This window comes from Monodelphis domestica, chromosome 1 (assembly GCF_027887165.1).
Source record: "Monodelphis domestica isolate mMonDom1 chromosome 1, mMonDom1.pri, whole genome shotgun sequence".
Classification (NCBI taxonomy): Eukaryota; Metazoa; Chordata; class Mammalia; order Didelphimorphia; family Didelphidae; genus Monodelphis; species Monodelphis domestica.
Genome location: NC_077227.1, coordinates 699590338 through 699612509, shown reverse-complemented (window position 1 = coordinate 699612509; position 22172 = coordinate 699590338). Strand labels below are relative to the sequence as shown.

The 22172-nt window shown below is 45.2% G+C and overlaps 1 protein-coding gene and 1 long non-coding RNA gene across 7 annotated transcripts in view; one reads left to right on the top strand and one right to left on the bottom strand.

Moving 5' to 3' along the window:
• Positions 1-22172, bottom strand: part of GSE1 (Gse1 coiled-coil protein) — an 869104-nt gene that overhangs the window by 499181 nt on the left and 347751 nt on the right. The gene's annotated exons all lie outside the window — the stretch shown is intronic.
• On the top strand, positions 9153-21309 carry LOC103093262 (uncharacterized). Of its 2 annotated transcripts, none has more exons than XR_008917727.1 (3): positions 9153-9453; positions 14657-14758; positions 21102-21309. It is a non-coding gene; the product is annotated as an uncharacterized LOC103093262 (long non-coding RNA). The 2 variants fall into 2 exon arrangements; XR_008917726.1 differs by lacking the exon at positions 9153-9453 and adding an exon at positions 12876-13861.

The window sequence follows — 22172 nt, the reverse complement described above, 5'->3', positions numbered from 1 at the left end:
TGGAACAGAGGAAAACAGAAGGTTGGACCAAGGATGATCCTCAGTTGTCCCTGTGAAAGGATTGAACTGGGGTAGCTAGTGAATAGAGAGCCAAATCTGAAGTTGGGAGTTCAAATCTGGTCTGAGAACACTTCCTAACTGTGAGACCCTGGGCAAGTCACTAGCCCTTATTGATCTTCTACCTTAAAATGGACACTCAGTATCATTCTAAATTCTAAGATAAAAGGTAAGTGTTAAAAAAAAAATAAAAGGAAAGGTTTGGACTGAATGATCTAAAACCAAGATATCAAACATAGCCTACAATGCCCAGCAGCTTGACTAGATTAAAATGAAATTGGGAAATACTGAACAAAATAAGTAAAAATATAATAAACTTAGATAATATTACATTTTACAACTACGTCAATATGCAGCCCTCAGGAATCTTGAAATATAATTTAGGCTCCCATCCATTTTTCTTTGGATTTGACCCCACTGGTACTGGTCTAAAGTCTCTTCTAGCCCAATGTAATATGTGTGTGTAATAAATCTGGATTTGGCTTCAGAGGACCTGGGGCTAAATCCTAGCTTGGAGACTTACTAACTGCATCATCTTGGGCAGGTCACTTTCCCCTTGATGGGAATCAAGTTTTTGTAGGAGTCCAATGAGGCAGGCGGGACCAACTTGCCAAGGACCCTTCCAGCTTTAGTGTTCCTGCTTTTTTGAGCACAGAAATAAGGAGAAAAAGGTCATGGAAAGCCTTGGCTCCTCACAGAGGCTGTTCACAAAACTCTGTTCCTTCCCTGGCCTCAGAAAACACCCTTAACCTTGAACCAGAATAAACAAAGGGCAACATGTTTGAGATAAGATTAACCATGTACATTCTGTGCAAAGAGAAGATAAGGTCACTTGTGGTGCCAGGAGTAGCTGGGCTGGAGTTATGGATTTGGAATGGGGGAGGTTGGGAGGAAATAGATTTTTTTTTTAGTCAGGGGGCAGGGTTGAGTGTTGAAGAGAACCCTGGATCTGGAGTCAGAAAGACAGATTAGCTGTGTGACTTGGAGCAAGGCAATTAACCTCTCTGGGGTATTTTTCTCATTTATAACAAAAATAATAAAAAGAAACACCTCAACAGTTTATTTTTTGAGGATCAGATGAGATAATATATGTAAAGCCCTTTTAAAACCTTAAAACCACAGGAAAACATAAGGTATTATTATCATTCATGGTGAGTACAAGAAGAAAGTAGGAGTGTAGGGCTTAAATAGAGAAAAGGATACAGCTTAATTAGAGGAGCCAGGAGCAAGTGAAGAGCACGCCCTGTGGAGTACCTTGGGGAAGGCTTGAATGGACCAGCTGAACAACAGGGAAACTGGGCAAATTTCCTTGAGAAGAGTAGAAGGGAAGGGGATAAATATCAGCTTTACAAATACTATCTCATGTGATTCTTAAAATAACCCCACAGAGGGTAAGTGACCTCAGCAAGATATCTATGATAAGTCCAAAGATCCAAGCTTTTGGGACAATAATCCACTATTTGATAAAAACTGCTGATAAAATTGGAAGACAGTATGGGAGAGATTAGGTTTAGATCAACATCTCACACCCTACTCCAAGATAAACTCAGAATGGGTGAATGACTTGAATATATAGATGGAAAATATAAGCAAATTAGGTAAACACAGATTAGTATACTTGTCAGATCTTTGGGAAAGGAAAGACTTTAAGACTAAGCAAGAGTTAGAAAAAATTATAGAATATAAAATAAATAATTTTGATTACATTAAATTAAAAGATGTTTGTACAAACAAAACCAATGTAACCAAAATGAGAAGGGAAGCAACAAATTGGTAAAAAAATCTTCATAACAAAAACCTCTGACAAAGGTCTAATTACTCAAATTTATAAAGAGCTAAATCAATTGTACAAAAAAATCAAGCCATTCCCCAATTGATAAATGGGCAAGGGACATAAATGGGCAATTTTCAGATAAAGAAATCAAAACTATTAATAAGCACATGAAAAAGTGTTCTAAATCTCTTATAATCAGAGAGAAGCAAATCAAAACAACTCTGAGGTATCACCTAACAGATTAGCTAATATGACAGCAAAGGAAAGTAATGAATGCTGGAGGGGATGTGGCAAAGTTGGGACATTAATTTATTGCTAGTGGAGTTGTGAATTGATCCAACCATTCTGGAGGGCAATGTGGAACTATGCCCAAAGGGCGATAAAAGACTGTCTGCTCTTTGATCCAGTCATAGCACTGCTGGATTTGTACCCCAAAGAGATAATAAGGAAAAAGACTTGTACAAGAATATTCATAGCTGTGCTATTTGTGGTGGCAAAAAGTTGGAAAATGAGGGGATGCCCTACAATTGGGGAATGGCTGAACAAATTGTGGTATCTGTTGGTGATGGAATACTATGTGCTCAAAGGAATAATAAAATGGAGGATTTCCATGTGAACTGGAACAACCTCCAGGAAGTGAACATTATACACAGAGACTGATACACTGTGGTACAATCGAATGAAATGGACTTCGCTACTAGTAGCAATGCAATGATTCAGAACTATTTGGAGGGACATATGAGAAAGAACACTATCCACATCCAGAGGAAAAACTGTGGGAGTAGAAACACAGAAGAAAAACAACTGCTTGATTACATGGTTTGATGGGGATATAATTGGGGATGTAGACTCTAAATGATCATCCTAGTGCAACCATCAACAACATGGAAATAGATTTTGATCAAGGACACATGTAAAACCCAGTGGAATTGTGGGTCAGTTATGGGATGGGGTGGGGGATGGGGAAGGAAAGAATATGATTCTTGTAACCAAGGAAAAATGTTCTAAATTGACTAATTAAATAAAATTTTCAAAAAAAAAAAAAACCAATAACCCAAGGAGGCAGGTGCTGTTATTATGCCTACTTTTCTGATGAAGAAATTGAGGTAACGAGAGGCTAAGTGATTTGCCCAGGGTCACATAGCTAGTAAGTGTCTGAGGCTAAATTTGAACTCTGGTCTTCCTGACTACAGATTTGTGCTCTGTGTAATATGGTGCCCTCTTCTGTTCTCTCTTCTCTCCAATCCCTCCTCCACATAGCTGTCAATATAATCTTTCTAAGGCCCAAGTTTAATTGTTCTGAAACCTTCAGTGGCTCCTTATTAATTAACTATTTAAGATAAAATACAAACTCCCCAACTTGGTAGTTCAAGTCCTGTACAACCTGGTTCCAACCTATATTTTCTGCTTTATTGCCTGTGACTGTGGTGGTGAAACTTATGGCTGGCATGCCAGAGGGGGCAGGCAAAGTCATCACCCCAGCACAGAGTTTGCCAGAGTTTGTTACTAAAAAGTTGGAGGGCTGTGGGACTGGGCTGCTCTCCTCCAACTCTCCACCTGAGCCTGAGGACATTTCTCACATCACCCACCCCTGTAAAAGGTTCTCCATCACTGGTCTATGACATCCTTTCATCAACACTATATTCTGTTGAACAGTATTCCTTGAACTTGACATTCTATCACTCGCCTCTGCACATTGCCATAGGTGGTCGCCATGTCTGAAAAGTGCTCCCTTCTCATTTCACCCTTGCTTTCCTCCAAGGCTCATCTCTGTCTCCCTCCTCTGTGAAGCCTGACTTGACATCATTCTCTCTCCCCTAACTCCTACCACTAGTGCTTTCTCCCTCCTTAAATTCTCATGTATTTAACCATCTGAGAACACATTCTAATCTCTAGAATGTGAGCTTCTTGAGGCAAAGGCTGTGTTCTTTTTTCCCCTGTGTCTTCTTTGGTTGAATCATTTCTCACTTGTGTTTGACTCTTCATGACCCCATTTGGGGTCTTCTTGGCAAAGACACTGGAAAGGTTTGCCATTTTCATCTCCAACTCATTTTTTAAACGAGGAAACTGAAGTAAATAGGGTGAAGTGACTTGCCCAGGATCACCCAGCTAGGAAGTGTCTGAAGCTGGATTTGACTTTCTGAAGATGAAGAGCCTTCCTGATTTCATAACTGGCACTATGTGCACTATGGCGCCACCTAGCCGCCCTATCTTCTAGCCTCCTTTTAGAATTGATTCTAAGACAGAAGGTGGTCAATATAGATATAGATAACTGTATTTCAATACTATTGGTTTCCTTTGTAATCTCAGGTATTTTATTTTATGCATTAAAAATTGGGGGAGGGGTAGCTGGGTGGCTTAGTGGATGGAGAACCAAGCCTAGAAATGGGAAGTCCTGGGTTCAAATTTGACTTCAGACACTTCCTAGCTGTGTGACCCTGGGCAAGCCACTTAACTCCCATTGCTTAGACCTTACTGTTCTTCTGCTTTGGAACCACTACACAGTACTAATTCTAGGATGGAAGGTAAGAGTTTGGGATGGGGGAGGGTGGGAACTAGTTGGAAAAGGACTTCCAAAGGTATTACCAGCTGCCAAAGGGGTCCATGAGTCAGTCAGCATATGGATGACTGACAAGCATTTATTAAGTGTTTAGTGTGAGAGCAATGAGACAGCTAGGTGGCCAAGTGGCTAGAGCTCTCCACCTAGAGTTAAGAAGTCCAGAGTTCAAATCTCACTTCAGATACTTCCTAACTGTGTGACCTTGGGCAAGTCACTTTCCCCCACTGCCTAGACCTTACCACTCTTCTGCCTTGGAACTGATACTAAAATAGAAGATAAAGGGTTTTCCCCCCTTGTTTTAAAAGAAAGAAACAAAGCCGGTAGTGGGTTTTAATGAACAGCAAGAAGAAACACCTACTGTTCCCAATGAAGTCATTTAAGGAAAGGTCTTAAGAGCAGAAAAGGGACACTTGAGATCCCCTTTTTATCCTCCCAAGTAAAATCAAGTGAGTGAAAAAGAGGCTCATTAAAGGAAGTCACTTGGCTGGGCTTCAGGTGCCTGGGCTCTGGGGGTGGCGAGTCCAGAACAGCTCTCCGATCTAAGGGAGCTGCGGACTCCCGGCTCTCCTCTCACCGCCGGGGATGTAACTGCTGGGCTCCCAGCCTGGGCTGCCCATGTGATGGGGCTGCTGACTTCCTCTCAGGGGTCTGAGGAATGAATACAGCCAGGGTGGTCCCCGGGCGGTGATCAGAGGACAAGAAATCTTTCCATTCCTTTGGAGGGTGACAGGGGGAGTGACCAGGGAGAGCAGAGAGTGAGGTGCCTTTTGTGTGAGGCTGTGCTGGGCATTTGGGGAACAGCTGTCCGGGAGGCTCCTTCTGTCCTCGGGCTAAGGACCAACACTGCCTATTTATCACTCGCAGCCATGTGACTTCATTAGAAAATTCTTTCCTGACACGAAGCCACGCTGACCTCTGGGTCATGGGACCAGCTCGCAGGAAATACCTTTCCCAAACCTGGCAGTGTCTGTCCCCCTGCTCTTCCTCCCCAGCCCCTATCTCCAGGCAGCCTTTCCCAAGGCCATTCTAGCCTTCACAGGCTGCCTTCATTTTCTTAAAGGACAGCTCCCATGAGGCTGCTCAAAGCTTCAGCGGCCCCTGTACTCACTGGGAAATGGCCACGTCTTAGTCTGCTTATTTGGGGTCCTAGGGAATTGGGCTGCATCCTACTTTCTGAATCTCATGCCTTTTATCTTCTGTTCCCATTAGTGCAGCCCACTGCATAGATCACCGGACCTGGAATCAGGAAGGCCTAAGTTCAAGCTGTGTGACCCTGGGTAAGTCACTAAACCTCAGTGTCCTCATCTGTAAAATGGGGATAATAGGGCAGCTGAGTGGCACAGTGGATAGAGTCCAAAGCCTGGAGTTGGGAGGACCTCAGTTCAAATCTGGACTCAAACAATTCCTAGCTGTGTGACCCTGGGCTAGTCACTAAACCTCAGTGTCCTCATCTGTAAAATGGGAATAATAGGGGAGGTAGGTGGTCCAGTGGATAGAGTCCAAGGTCTGGAGTTGGGAGGACCTGAGTCTATGTGACCCTGGGCCAGTCACTTGATCCCATTTGCCTAGCCCTTGCTGCTGAGACAGAAAGTAAGGGTTTTTTAAAAATGAGGATAATGATAACACCTACCTCCCAGGGCTGCTGAGAGGATCAAATAAGATAATATTTGCAAAGTGCCTAGCAAAGTGTCTGGCATATAATAGATGTTTAATAAATGCTAATTTCCTTCCTTCTTATTCTCCAGCCAAACTGGACTGCTTGCCCCTCCCAGTAACAACAGTAACTCAAATGGATATGACACTTTAATGTTCATAAAGTGTTTTGCTCACCTCCACCCCTGCAAGACAAGTTTTGCAGGAATCTCTGCCTCCATTTTCAGACAAGGAAGCTGAGGTTCAGAGGACCTAAAGGACTTGCTCATGATCCTGCAGCTAATAAATATGGAATTTGGGAACTTGAACCCGGATCTCCTGACTCCAGCTTGGCCTCTCTTCTTATGACTGCCAACCATACCTCATATTTTCCTTCTTCTGTACTCTTTATTCTTTCTGGAATTTTCTATTCTCACTCTATTCTAGTTTTTAGTTATTTATGAAACTGTCTTCTTTCCCCTGCTGAATTCTGGTGGAATATATATATTCCCTGGGGGTGATTTTATTTGTTTGTATTTATTTAGTTTATTTCTATTACAATATTATTTGTATTTATAATCCCAGCATCTGGCAGAAAGACGGTAATAAATGGTCATTGACCTGCTGTAAGGTCCTCCCTCTCATTCATCTTAGTATCTTCTCCAAGTGTCTAGAACAGCTGCTTGCTGTATTTGTACCCTGGAGCCTGGCACAAAGAATGTGTTCAATAAATGCTTGAGGTCAACAGACATGGTTATCAACTCCCTTCTTCCCTCCTCTGATCCTGATCAAGGATAGAATGATACTAACTCCCTCCTGATTAGAGAAATGCAAAGTAAAACAACTCTGAGGTACCACCTAACATCTAGCAGACTGGCCAATATGGCAGCAAAGGAAAGTGATAAATGCTGGAGGGAATCTGGCAAATTTGGGACATTAATGCATTGCTGGTGGAGTTGTGAATTGATCCAACCATTCTGGAGGGCAATGTGGAACTATGCCCAAAGGGCACTAAAAGACTGCTTGCCCTTTGATCCAGCCATAGCACTGCTGGGTTTGTACCCCAAAGAGATAATAAGGAAAAAGACTTGTACAAGAATATTCATAGCTGAGCTCTTTGTGGTGGCAAAAAATTGGAAAATGAGGGGATGTCCTTCAATTGGGGAATGGCTGAACAAATTGTGGTATATGTTGGTGATGGAATACTATTGTGCTAAAAGGAATAATAAACTGGAGGGATTGATTCCATATGAACTGGAACAACCTCCAGGAAGTGATGCAGAGTGAGAGGAGCAGAACCAGGAAAACACTGTATACAGAGAAGGATACACTGTGGCACAGTCGAATGTAATGGACTTCTCTACTAGCAGCAATGCAATGACCAGGACAATTCTGAAGGACTTATGAAAAAGAACTGTGGGAGCAGAATTGCAGAAGAAAAGCATATCACATAGTTTGATGGGGATATGATTAGGTTTCTAATGTTAAAGGATCACTCTACTGCAAATACAAATAACATGGAAATAGGTTTTGAACAATGACCCACGTATAACCCAGTGGAACTGCTTGTCAGCCTCAGAAGGCAGGAGGAAAGAGCAGGGGGGAGAATCATGAATTGTGTAACCATGGAAAAATATTCTAAATTTTAAAAAAGGAAAAAAAATTAAAGGATAGAATACTAGATCCATTGGCTTTCCTAGCTTCTGCAATCTGCTGGTCACCCTTAAAGGAAGGGAGCAATCTCTGAACCAACCTAAATCATCAAGTCAGCCCCAGAAGAGATCTCAGAGATCCCTGGTTTCCTGAGTTCTAATCTAGACTTAAACTCCTAAGCCAAAAGCCAATGGAAAGTTGTTATTTCTCAGGACAGGCACCTATTCAGTAACCTGTAAATCAGGCATGGGCAAAGCTTCCTAAGTAGCTGCCAGGTCTTTGTTTATTCATTCAGAGGGGAGAGAAGGGTAGGAGCCGCTTTCATTCCAAGGTGGGGATCTGGTGGAAACCAGAGCACACTGATTGTTTCTCTACAAGGGGGACACCCACTGAGGCAGTGGAGGAACCCTACCCTTCCTGTTCAGCTCTGGCTTCTGCCTTCTGGAGTCTCCTAGGAAAATGTGGCTCCCCCAGGTGGTGTCACACCCTGAGCTCTTATCTGTGAAAATCTCAGCCTTGATGATCAGTTAGCACTATAGCCTGGATTAGCCAGAATGGGGCACAAGCTAGGGCAGGGCAGGGCAGGAGAGGGCAGGTGCCAGGTGGGAGGAGACTGGGCCATGGAAAGAGAGAGGACTCCTATTTCACAATCCTTCCAAGAGCTCTGGCAGCCACAGCCTCTCCTGGAATGACTGCTCTTTTGCCTCTGGAATTTGGAGAGTTGGAGTTGGAGGAGAGCTTCATCAGAGACCATGGAATCATTTCCTCTGGCCCCTTTGGGTGGAGACCCCTCAATTAAATACTTCCTCTGAGTCACAAGGGGCTAGAATAAACCTCAGAGGTGAAAGCAGGTGAGCATCACTAAGACCCTGAGTTATGAAGACAAATAAACATCACCCTGACTGCCTGTTCTAAGCACCCCTCTCAAATACATCAGTCAACAAGGGGGCAGCAATGGTTCAGTGGATAGAATGGAGGATTTGGAGTCAGGAAAACAGTTTAAATCCTGCCTCAGGGGGCAGAGAGGTGGTTCAGTGGATGGAGAACCAGGTGGAGAATAGGGAGGTCCTGAGTTCAAAAATGTAACCTCAGATACTTCCTAGCTGTGTGACCCTGGGCAAGTCACTTAACTCCAATTGCCCAGCCCTTACTCTTTTTTGCATTGGAATCCATATTTAGGATGGATTCTAAGACAGAAGGTATGGATTGAAAGAAAGTAAAAAAAGATCACTAATGGGGAATCAGGAGGCCTTCATTCTGGTCCCAGTTCTGCCACTGTCCAACTGTGTGGCTTTGGACAAGTCATTTCCCCTCTTTGGAGCCTCCTTCTGCTAGTCTGTCCATTGAGGAGGGCATTGCCATTCCTATCTTGCTCCCTTGAGGATCAGTGCTATCATGCAGAGGAAGCTGTTGGCATGCTATAAATAGAAAGAAACAGAGGAATGCAAGGTTTCCCCCAAAAGGCATGGTGGGAAAGAGAGATGTCATGCCCAGAGCGCATATTTCTGAAGCCCTGCTCTGGCAGGAGAGTTTCTCCTGGATAGAATCTTGGTATAATCTTTAAGAGGAGAGAGGATAACTGGGAGAGGAGGGCTCACTCAGGGAAAGGCTGTCACCAGGAGCCTGAGCTTAATTGCTCCAGCAAAAACTGAAACCGGGAGCTACCTTCCTCAGCTGGCAGCGGCCCCCACCCACTGTCCTCTGGGGAGGAGTGTCTGCATCTACACCCGCTGCGGCCCCCATCTGTCTGAGTCACTGGCAGTTGTCACTGCTTCCGGTGAGGAAGTCTCTGTTGTCTGAAAATCTATGTGGTTGGTTGGGGGTGGCTGAGGCCCCAGCGTCCCCAGCCTGCCCAGGAGGCTTCTCCTAACCTTGTTTATTCCATTCTGGGGCGGCCCTTGTCGGCTCTTCTCTTTTTCTGGGATGGCAAAATGGGTAAAAGCTTTTCTCCTGACTTCTCCAGCCTCCCCTCCTCACTGACCTGGTTCTTCTCTATCCACCGCTACATACCAGTGGCTCACCACCTCCCACTCTTGTTGCCACGGAAAAGCTCCCCAACCTATTTAGAAGCACCCCTCTTCTGGGGAGGGAGGCCTGGCTGGAGCAAAGGAGGGGCTAGAGAAGGGGAGGAAGGAAGGGGAAATGTGGCCAAATGAAAACAGAAAGCGCCCGGACATCACTTGACGCCAAAAGATCCGGGTTCTTTGGAAATGAAAGGAAATGAAATGCACCAAACTGGGAGATCTTAGAGGATTGGACACTTAGAACTCTAAGTTCTTTGGAACCCGGATCTTTTGGCGTCAAGTGATGTCCGGGCGCTTTCTGTTTTCATTTGGCCACATTTCCCCTTCCCTTCTTTCCTTGCTGTTCTTGGGAAAGGAGGGCCAGATCCCCTTTGCTAAGGGAGCTTCCATTTTCTCCCCCATGAAGGGGAATGGGATGGAATGATCTCCAAGGTCCCTTTGGGCATCCTAAGCTGATTTATCTAAGGCTGATGGTAACGGTGAGGGGCTCCCAGCTTGCCCCCAGTCCGCCTGGCCCTGGAGGGGAATGACAGGAGGGAGGGAGGCTTGGTCTCCAGGTGGCTGTCCCGAATCTCCCAAGGTGGGCAGCTCTCCTGTGTGTGCCTTTCAGGCCGTCTCCTCAACTAGCCCATAAGTTCTTTGAAGGCAATTACGGCTTCTTACACATCTTTCCCCAGAACATTATTATACTTATGAAACCTGGAACTAATCATGTAAACAGCAATGAGAGCATTCAGTAGGGAGTGGTGTTAGAGGAGGAAGGAAGCAAGCCGCCAACAGCAGTTAAGTAAAGAGCACTCTGGATTCCAAGTTAGAAGACTCTGTAGACCCTAGACAATACGGTTTCCCTCTTGGAGACTCAGTTTTCAGACTCCTCATCTGAAAAATGGGAGCGGGGGTGGGTGGGGTGGGGTGAGGCTAGACAATAATAGGGTACATGTCTATAGGTAAAAATGAAGAGAGACTCAGAGGAGATAAGGGACTATTAAGGTCACCTCACTCCTAAATGATTAAAAGAAGAATTGAGGGGGCAGCTGGGTGGCTCATGGATTGAGAGCCAGACCCAGAGATGGGAGGTCCAGGGTCCAAATCTGGCCTCAGACACTTCCTAGCTGGGTGACCTTGGCCAAGTCACTTTACCCCCATTGCCTAGCCCTTACCTCTCTTCTGTCTTAGATGGTTCTAAGACAGAAGGTATGGGTTTAAAAAATTTTTTTTTCACTTTCCACTCTGTCATACTGACTCTACAGGGAGATGTTTTCTATGGCCCATTCTGGCCAGGTAGTTAGGTGGTACAAGGTCGTGGGTGCCAGGCTTGGGAGGCAGGAAGAACTCAAGTCCTGATTAGCTGGGTGTCCGGGGGCAAGTCACAACCTCTCCATCTCCTTTTCATCATCTGTAAAATGGGGATAATAATAGCACCTGCCTCCCAGGGTTGTTATGAGGCTCTAGTGAGATAACATTTGTAAAGGGCTTTTCAAACCTCACAGCACCAGATAAATCCTTGCTATTATGATTATTAAATCCTCTGATTTTATGAGATGTCATTGGCAACACACAGCCGGAGGGAGGTATGCAGAGAAGGGTGTGGGGAAGGGGCCTGGTTGCTGGGCAGCCAGCCCGGGTCCCAGCCCTGTTACCTTGGTGACTGGAGGAGAAGGGCAGGGCAGTCTATCTGTTGATTATATGAGGCCACCTGAGGTGTTTGGGTTTTGTTTCTTTTTAAATACCAAACTGGCAAGGCTGCACCCAGCTCCTTATCCCCTGCCTGCTCTCCTGAATTGCTTGCAAGTCCCGGAAGCAGCAATGGACCCCTCGGAAACATAGGAGGCAGGGGGAGCCTCCCCACTTGCCACTCTGGAGGAAGGGCTTTGCCTCTCTGCTCATTCCCTCTTCTCCCTGCCCTTAGGACTACTGCTTCTTTCACGATGAAATGCACAAAACTGGGAGATCTTAGAGGATTGGACACTTAGAACTCTAAGATTAAGGGACTATTGAAGGAATAGAGCTGGAGGGAGCTTCAGAGGTTCTGGGTTCAAATGTGACCTCAGACACTTCCCAGCTGTGTGACCTTGGGCAAGTCACTTAATCCCCATTGCCTAGCCCTTACCACTCTTTTGCCTTGGAACCAACACATAGTGTCGAATCTAAAGCGGAAGGTAATGTGTTGTTGTTGTTTTTTTTAATATTAAAAAAAGGCAGCTTTTTGAGGGCAGGACCTTTTTGTTTTTCTCTGTATTCCCATCTCTTAGCACATTTTTGTTGTTGTTCAATCATTTCATTAGTTCCCTTGAATTCTTGACCTTTTGTTCTTCCAGATGAATTTTGTTATAATTTTTTCTAACTCTATAAAATAGTTTTTTTGGTAGTCTGATTGGTATGGAACTAAGTGAATTAATTTAGGTAAGATTGTCATTTTTATTATATTAGCTCAACCTACCCATGAGCAATTAATGCTTTTCCAGTTATTTAGATCTAATTTTATTTGGGTGAAAGTGTTTTGTGATTGTGTTCAAATAACCCCTGTGTTTGTCTGGGCAAATGATTCCCAAATATTTTATATTTGCTCCAGTCATTTCTGAGAGATAAGACTCTTTCTGACCCCATCTGGGGTTTTCTTGGCAGAAATAATGGAATAGTTTGCCATTTCTTTCTCTTGCTCATTTTTACAGATTATAAAACTGAGGCAAATAGGGTAAAGAGACTTGCCCAGAGTCATATAGCTAGTAAGTATCTGAGGTCAGATTTGAATTCAGGTCTTCCTAACAGCCCAGCACTCTATCCACTGTGCCAAATAGCTGTTGTCCTCTTAGTTTATAGTAAGCCTTAAAACGTTTGTTGACTGACTTACTGGATGTTAGAAGAAGAATGGACTTGAAACTCATACCATCCAATGTCCTTCCTTTAATAAGAATAAAAAAGGGGAGCAGCTGGGTGGCTCTGGGGATAGAATGCCAGGCTTAACGTTGAGAAGATCTGGCTGGGCAAGGCACTTCACCCCATTTTCCTTGCCCTTGCTCTTCTTTCTTAAAATTGTTACTAAGTGAGAAAGTAGGGGCAGTGAGATTGCTCAGTGGATAGAGCACCAGGCCTGGAAATAGGAGATCCTGGGTTCAAATCTGGCCTCAGACACTTCCTAGCTGTGTGACCCTGGGCAAGGTTCTTAATGCCAGTTTCCTAGTCCTTACTGCTCTTCTGCCTTGGAACTGATGTATTGATTCCAAGACAGAAGGGAAAGGTTTTTTCAAAATTAGAAAGATATATTTCTATTATAATATCCAAGATTTAGAACTGGAAGAAGTTCCAGAGGTTGCTTCACAGAGGAGGAAAAATGGTGACATGGCCAAGGTCACACAGAAAGTACATGGCTGAGTCAGGATTCAAACTCAGGTTTTCTGACTCCTGATTCCTCTTCCTAACCTGTGTTCTCCATATGTCTGATTTTGAGTGTTGTGTTATTTCTAAAAGCTCTAACCAAGCACAGTAAATTAAGGAAAACCAAGTATTTGGCTAGACAAACTAAGTCAAGAAGCATTGGTTACAAGGAAGTTTTGCTGAATACAAGCCTATCTTTTCAGATGGGCAAATGAATGAGACACTTTGTATCATGACACCATCACGCTGAAGGGCCCCCATCACCAAGATAACAGTAGCACACCAAGTTCTCTTTTCAAACACTTGGGTAGACTCATTTGTTTTTCCTTAGTGGTCACTGTAGCCTTTCTGTTTCTTCACTTTCTAGGACAAGGCTTTGGAGTATCCAAGCTCTGCTCCCTGCCCCCTCCTCCTCCACCCTGGGAGGAAAGGGAGGTGCCCCTCGTGAGGGGCATTTCTGCAGCCTGGGTTATCCAACCTCCCATCCCTGCCCCAGCTCTTCATCCTGGAAGGGGCACCAAGGGCAGAATGGATAAATCACCCAACTGCGTCAGAGGACTTAGATTCCAGGAGGGAGAGCTAGAGATGACTCCAGAGATGATGAAATAAAGAGGCCACAAAGTTCATGGGAAGTGTCCAACTTTGAATCACCAGACACCTGGGTCTCAGTCCAGGCTTACGCTTCCCATCTACGTGACTGTGGGCAACTCACTCAACCGAACCTCAGTTTTATCTTCTTTAAAATGGGGAGAAGACCACTTGGAGAGCCTACCTCCTAAGAGTGGGGTGAGAGTCAAAATAAGATTTGATAGATAGATAGACAGACAGACAGTCACATAGACAGACAAAATAGATAGACAGACAGATAGATAGATGGATAGATGGATGGATGGATATAGGTATATTTATTTACCCACATACATCTACAAATACCCACACATCAATGGAATAATATATACACATATATTTATTTTTATACAGCATGTGCATATGTGCATATATACATGGGGGCAGATAGATGGCTCAGTGGAAAATAGAGTGATGGGCCAGGAATCAGGAAGATCAGAGTTCAAATCTCATCTCAGACACTTACTAGCTGTATGACCCTTGGAAAGTCTTTTAACCTCTGCTTGCCTTAATCCATGGGAAATGGCAAAACACTCTAGCACCTTAGCCAAGAAAACCCATGCATGGACAGTATGGCTCACGGGGTCATGAAGAGTGGGACATGGCTGAATGAAACACACACACACACACACACAGAGTAGTGTCAAATGTCCCAAACAGAAGTCCTCCTCTAGAATATACTCAGCCTTTGGCCATCCTTCTTTTGCTTAAAGAACCCCAGCAATAGGGAACTCCCTCCCTCCTGATGCAGGGAATTAGACTTTGGTCTGGATTCATTGGGAAGTTTTTCCTCAAATTAAGGCGAGGGCTGTTTTGCCTGATACCTAATTCTAAACTCTGGGGCCACCCACATCAAGTCTAAGCCTTCTTGCCCATGAAATTCCTTTAACTAGGTGAAGAGAGCAACCTTATCTCCCCAAGTCTTGCGATCAATCCAACCTCCTCATTTTACAGATGAGGACACTGAGGCTGAAGAGGATGAAGTGTAACTTGGTGCATTAAGGACCAAGACAGGAGTCTCTGGTTCCATGAAAGTTGACCTGACTGAGGATAGTGGTAAGTGGACCTTGTATGGACAACAGAGCTGTTAATAGATGCCACAGGCTCCGATTTATCCTTCCTAGTCTATTATATAGAATATGTGCAGACATCCTCAGCCTGGTTCCAATTCAAGGTGGGGCACTCTCAGAGATCATTTCCAGTCGTGATGACTCAGAGGCTTTTTTTCATCACTATGTGATGAAGAAAAGTTTTCTAATTGGCTTCTGAGCCAGAAAAACTGATGACTCAGGGGTAGCTGAACCAGAACTAAGTGTGCTGACCAAAGATGCAGCTTCAGAATCTCTTTCTCTTTTTCTTTAAGTAAAAAGGATTTTAAACTCTTTAAGTAAAATGAGTTTCTTATTCTTTAAGTAAAAAGGATTCTTTGGAGCTGCAGGTATCTTCTACATATATCTTCTCTATATAAAAGCTAGCCCATCTCTCCCCTGGGCCACCATGTGGTCAAGAACACACGGTATCTGTTTCTATTGCCACTATTTTTTTTTCTTGATCTTAGAGAGTTCTCAGTGGGAAGTACCAAGGTAACTGGGTGTGTTTGAGACCTCTAGAGGTCCCACTAGCGACTGGAGCTGGTCATGAAGGCTACACGGAAGAGAATGGGGAAAGACAGAGAATAGTAGCAGATTCAGGAATGTTGTGACTCCACACGATGGGGAAAGGTGCTAGCTATGGACTCTTGAAAGGTACTAAGCCTCAAGAATCTAGCGGAGAGCTATACTTAAGGGGAACTTCATGAGGACCCCACAAAGGGAGAAATGAACTCCAGGTCCCCTATATACCTTACACAGAGTCCCCTTTGGAATCTTTACTGGCGTATTATCAGAAAGCCTTCACTTGGCTTTAACCAACTTTTCCCTGAGATTGGAGTAGGTCACCTTCTAATAGTATTGGCCTACCTATTCTCTCTGAGTTCAGTGAAAATATATTTATTATTGAGGTAGCTAGGTAGCATAGTGGTTAGAGCTTCAGGCTTTAAGTCAGGGTTCAAATCTGGCTTTAGACACTTCCTAGTGGAGTGACCGCAGGCAAAACACTTATAACCGTGTTTGCCCTTCTATTTTAAGAGTTCTTACACTAAGACAATTCTTACTTTAAGTTCTTACACTTACATGGATACACACTGACACACATATGTATGAGAATATATATACACACAAATACATGTTTGTTTTTAATCTCTCTCTCTCTCTCTCTCTCTCTCTCTCTCTCTCTCTCTCTCCCTCTCTCTCTCTCTCTCTCTCTCTCTCTCTCTCTCCCTCTCTCTCTCTCTCTCTCCTATGAAAGTAAAGCCCCCCCTGCCTGTATTTTTTACAGACAAGTAAATCCCCTAGATATAGACGTACCAACTAGATTAACGACAGGTCCAGTAGATTGAACAGACAAGGACTTTTCTAAGTGTCTGAACGGCCTGACGTGAGAAGCTCCTACAGGGGCTCGGTCCCTGTGTTACATGACCAGGTCCTCCTGCCCAGTCCCAGAGAAGCCATAGAAGGGTTACTGAATGTGCAAGCCTGGCTAGGAGTAATTGGGAAGTTATTAGCTATGGAATACACACAGCCCTGGGTGTGTGAGTAATCAGGGGAGAGATAATTAAGCGTACAATGTACAGTGGGAGATTGGTTCCTGCCACATCTGTAGCAGCAATTACCACCCCTCAGGAGAAGAAATTTCTGGAGACTATTTCAGGAGACCACACCATGGAGACAGGATTCCAGGCAGGGTGGCAAAGGGGCAGGGGGGCTCTTGCCCCCTCAATCTCCAGGGACTGCTGCTCCAGAGGCAGCCCAGCTTTCTCCAAGCTGCTGAACCTAATAGCACCTGGCCAAGCCCTAGCAACTGAGGCCAACTGAGCAAATAAGCAAGTCAGAGAGCTGGGGGTGGGACAGGGGTGTCAGGTCAGGGGACAGAGCCATCCAGGAAGACCTGAGGGAGGTCAGAGGTCACAGCCTGGAAGGGAGGGAGGCTGCCAGTTTATTTGATTAAGGGAGGGGAGAGGAGAGGAGTGAGGGCAGAAGGATCTTAGGGGAGGAAAAAGGGAGGGTGAGGGAATAGATAATAGGATTTAGAGCTAGAAGAGATATTAGAGATCATCTAGTTCAACTCTCTCATTTTACAGATAAAGAAACTGAAGGGGGATGGGAGAAAAGTCTGGAAAGAAAACAGAGAGGGGGAGGGGAGAGAGAGCAGCAGAGGAAATCAGAGGGAGAGAAGGGGGAAGGGAGGAAGGTAGGGGGAGGGAAAGAAGAAGGGAAAGGGGTAAACAGTGAGGGGAGGGGGGACAAGGGAGAGGGAAGGGGAAAGGAAGTGGGAATAAGGCAGCTAGGTAACACAGTGCTTAGAGAACCAGGCTCAGAATTGGGAGGTTCTGAGTTAAGATCTGACCTCAGACTGTGTGACCTTGGGTAAGTCACTTAACCCCATTTGCCTAGCCCTTACCACTCTTATTTTAGAATTGAAGGTAAGGGTTTAAGAAACAAGGAGGGGAAGTGGAAGGAAGAAAGCAGAGGGTGGTAAGAGGTAAAAAAAAAAAAGAGGAGGAAGGAGAGGGAGGGAGGAAAGAAAGAAGGAGGGGAGGGGAAGGAGAGAAGTGTAAGGACCCTAAATCAACCAAAGAACAACTTTCTATTTTCCCCAGAGTTTGAAAACAAAAAAATAATTGGGGCCAGACAGTCTCCAGGCCTTAACCCCTCTGCACTGTCCAATTCCAAAACAATCTCTCTCCTGGGACTCTTAAAAGTTCCAACAAGCCCTGAGCTCAGCCATTCTCAAGGAATCTTCTGAGTCAGCTCCAAATACCCCCAGCCCCCTTCAGCCCAAGTATCTTGTACCAAGGACACCGTGGCCTGTCCCTAGAGAGCTGGAGAAATCAGGAGGGATGAGAATGGGTGCAAACAGGGCTTTAAAGAGAAAATACTCTTATTTTTTTATCAGACCATTGACAGCCACTGCCTGGAGTTCCGGGCACTGGGGGGCATGGTCAAATTGGCAGCTTGGGTGGTTCAAATGTTCTCAGCCTTGTTAGGAGTGAGTCTCTGATTGGCTTTAATGGGAGATACCTGGGCTGGACATGGTCTCATTATTCAATAATGTGGACTCCAAAAGGAGGATTAAGTTTGAGATGGGGGGAGGGAGTGATGCCAGTATCTAGAGATGGAAGAACAAATTGGAAAGAGATTTTCTGAAGAGATTGTCCAAGAAAAAGCCTGTGGTTGCAGGGAAAGAACCCAGGAGGCATCCCCCCAGCCTCTCCTTCTCATACAGGGCAGAGGAGTTGGGACCATGCTTAGGACACTGTTTGCAAGAACGACAGCGCCTCCCTGAGGCTTCTGGGAATCCCACACCCACACAATGGGGGCCTAGAGCATGTCAAATGGATTTGACCAGTTCTTCAGAGTGAGCTGCCTCATAGAGCCAGAAGGAAGCTAAGGGTCCATTTGGACTAACCCCTTCCCTTACTGATGAGAAACAGGCTCAAAGGAGGAAAAGGACTTGCCCCAGTTTACCCAACACCCTTATTTTACAGATGAGGAAACCTAGAAAGATGTGATTTACCCAGGGTCACAGAGTTGACTCCTGACAACCAGAACTACAACTCAGATCTCCCAACTCCTGCATCATAAGACTTATAACTAGAAGGTTCTTAGAGATCTTGTCAGATCTAGACTCCCTATTTTATGTATGAGGAAACTGAGCTGCAGAGGAGAAAAGATACTTGCTCAAGGTCACCTAGCTACTAAGTGAGTTAGGATTTGAATCCAGGTCCTTTGACTCAACTCCTTTTAACACATATGTATCAAATACTTACTGTGTGCCAGCACTAGGTACTGGGTAGACAAAGACCCAAAGGAAGCAGTTCCTGTCCTCAAGGATCTATACGAAAAACCTACTGCTCTTGCCAATGTACCACATTGCACCCCTAAACAAAGGTAAGGTGGCTCAGTTGACTTTGAGTCCAGAAGGATCTCAATGATCTAGAAAAACTGGAATGGTTACAACCTTTCTTCTTCTTGCTCAAGTAACTGGGAGGAAAGCAAGGAAGAGCCAGACTGATCTCAGGTGAATTCCCCTAACAAGGTCAGCCTTCCTTCACTAGGTGGTAAATCATTTGTTGAACCCAGCCAAGGACCAGACTCATGTAGGCTGGGCTCCAATGCGGTGATGGGAAGGGTGGGATCCATCACAGCATCCCACCAATTCCCGGTCCTCTCATCCCCTGTTAGGCATGCTAGTCTTCATTTCTATAAGGAGTCTTCTCAATGTCTTCTCTCTGCCCCAACCAAAGAGACTTGGTTCTATGTGGCAGAAACTAGAGAAAGAAGGTGATGAGAAGTGACCTAGTACAGTGGACCGGACTGGTTCTGAGTCTGAGGACCCAGGTTCAACTTCTACTTTTAAGATTTACTACCTCCATGACCTTGTTGTTGTTCAGCCATTTTCAGTCTTATCTGACTCTTCATAACCCCATCTGCCATTTCCTTCTCTGGCTCATTTGACATATGAGGAAACTGAGGCAAACAGGGTAAAGTGACTGGTTCAGGGTCCCACAGCTAATAAATATCTGAGTTCACATTTAAACTCAGAAAGATGAGTTTTCCAAAATCTAGATCTGGCACTTTTAAGCCATCTAGTTATTATGTGACCTTGAGGGCCTATAACCTCTCTAGGCCTCAGTTTCCTCATCTATAAAATGGGGGGTAGTGAATTAGATGGACTTTCAGGTCCCTTCCAACTCAAGAACCATGATCCTGGGCCTTCCTTTATAAAATAAAGGGGATGAGCAACAAGGTTGCACAGTGGAAAGAGTGCCAGACCTGAAGTTGGGAGGATCTGGGTTCAAATCTTACCTCAGACACTTCCCTAGCTATGAGACCTTGGGCAAGTCACTTAACCCCAACTGCCTAGCCCTTGGCTCTCTTCTGTCCCCAAACTGATACTAAATCAGAAGTTAAGGGATTAAAAAGAAATAAAACAAAGGGGTTTCTCTCTGTGCCTGTTCCAAACAAGAGATAGACCAGATTAGAGCGAAGGCACCATTAATGGGTTCCACCTGTGTACTCTTCTGGCTGTGTGGATATCCCTCCCTACAGTCTAAGGTAGGGGGACTCAACCAAGCAGCAATAATAGCAGCTGACATGCAGACAGTGCTGAAAGGCTTACCAAGCTTTTTACATATATTATCTCCTTTGATGCAAAGATGCATGCTCTGCTGAACACTGTGGGCAGCTAGGTGGCCCAGTGGACAGAATGGAGGATTTGGAGTCAGGAAATCTGGAGTTTAAATCCTGCCTCAGGGGGCAGCTGGGTGGTTCAGGGGATAGAGAGCCAAGTGCAGAGACAGAGAGGTCCTGGGTTCAAATCTGACCTCAGGCACTTTCTAGTTGGGTGACCCTGGACAAGTCACCTACCCCCCATTGCCTAGCTCTTACCACTCTTCTGCCTTGAATCCATACTTAGAATCAATTCTAAGATAGAAGGTAAGACTTATTTTTTTAATGGCTAAGATTTGAGAGGGGCTAGGGATGCCAGGCTTAGGGGAATGGTGTGAGCAAAGGCTTGGAGACAGAAAAGCAGGAACATATGTGGGGACAGGGATGAAGCCACACTGGCAGGAAGAGCTGATTTGGGATTTCATCTCTGTGAGGCAACTTCCTCACCAATGAAGAAGGATAATTCCTTGGTAACTAGGACTCTGAGATTTTCCTGGGCCTGCAGTCAGGAAGACCTGAATTCAAATCTAGCCTCAAACTAGCCATGGGACCCTGGGCAAATGACTTAACCTCCTTCTGCCTCAGTTTCCTTATCACTAAAATGGGGATAATAATAGCACTCCCCTCCCAAGGTTGTTGTGAGGATAAAATGAGATGATTTTATAAGGCACTTAGTACAGTTCCTGGCACATAGTAAGCTTTATATAAAGTTAGCTGCTATCATCATCATCATCATCATCATCTGAAAAATGCCATCAGCCTTCAGAGCAAGAACTAATGGAGTCCGAATGCAGACCAAAACATACTCTATTTCACTTTTTCTCCTTTGAGATCTCTTCTACAAAAGGACTGATATGAAAAGCTGTTTTCCATGATTGCACATGTAAAATCTCTCGGGGAGAGGGGGAGGATAAGAAGGAACAAGAGAACCTGGAATTTGAAAAACATTTTTTAAATGTATGTTAAAAATTATTTTTCCATGTAATTGGGGGGAAAGAAAATATGATTAAAAAATTAAATCGTCATCGTCACCATCAGTAGTAGTGGTAGCACTTAGGTCCCTTAGCACAGTGCCTGGCATGTAGCAGGAGCTTAATAAATGCCTGTTCCCTTTCTCCTCCCTTTGCTAGGGGAACTGAGATCTCCAAAGACTTTCCGGTGGCCACACAGGCTGATCTATGGCCAAGGCAAGATATGGCTCACCCCCATGCCAAGCCCAGCCCTCCGGAGAGAGGGTAGGAAGGCAGCTAAGCAGGAGAGAATAAAGGTTATTTTGTATGGAGTCCTTTACATCCATTATTTTATTATTTGTCCCAGCATGCTTATAGAGTAGCTATTCCAGGTACCAAAGGAAGAAACTGGCAACAGAGAATTAAGTGTATTTCTCATGGTCACACAGCTACTAAGTGTCGGAGACAGGATTTGAACCTGGGTCGCTCTAAGTCCATTAGACTCTCCTATGCTAGGTTGCCTCCCAGATGAGGACCAGATTCGGAATCGCTACAGCCATGGAGAAGATGCTCCCGTGACCAGCCTCTTGTTTTAGGGTCTCCCAAGCCCTGGAGCTGGCAGACATGAACAATCACAGGCTAGAAGGTGTCCCAGGATGCACACACACAGCTTCACACATGTAGGCACACACTCTGCCTCTTGGATCTCGCTCCTTGGCTGGGCTGCCAGGATCCAGGGTCTAGACTCTCCCTTGGCTCCCACTTGCATCAGGACTTGTTTCCTGGGGTCTTGGCCCCCCTTCCTCATTGTCCCCTTCTCTTCCCCCCACCCCCTTCTGGTCAGGCACAATCAGCCCAGAATGTGCTTCCCAGGGAGGGAGCAGCCTGGCTCTTATCTGGGTTTGATGTGTGTGCACCTGGCTCTGTGAACCCCAGGGCTTATCTCCGTGGGAGGGCCTGGCCATTCAGCCCACCAGATAGGCCTGTTCCAGCTCTCCCTGCTGCTACAGCCAGTTCCTGACCCAGAGATAGGCAGCTGATTCCTCACAGCTTCCCCTTGGGGCCCAGGCAGCTCAGGGTGGGGGTGGGGGTGGGAGGAGGGGAAGGGGGGCAGGGCCAGTGACCAGGAGGGATCCCCACCCTCCCAGAGTGCTCTGGTCCATCCCGGAAGCTGGCGGCTGGATCTCTGCTGTTGTGCAGTGGAGAAGAGACAGCCTCTTCTTAGAGAAGTTTTCTAAGAGGAGGGAGGAA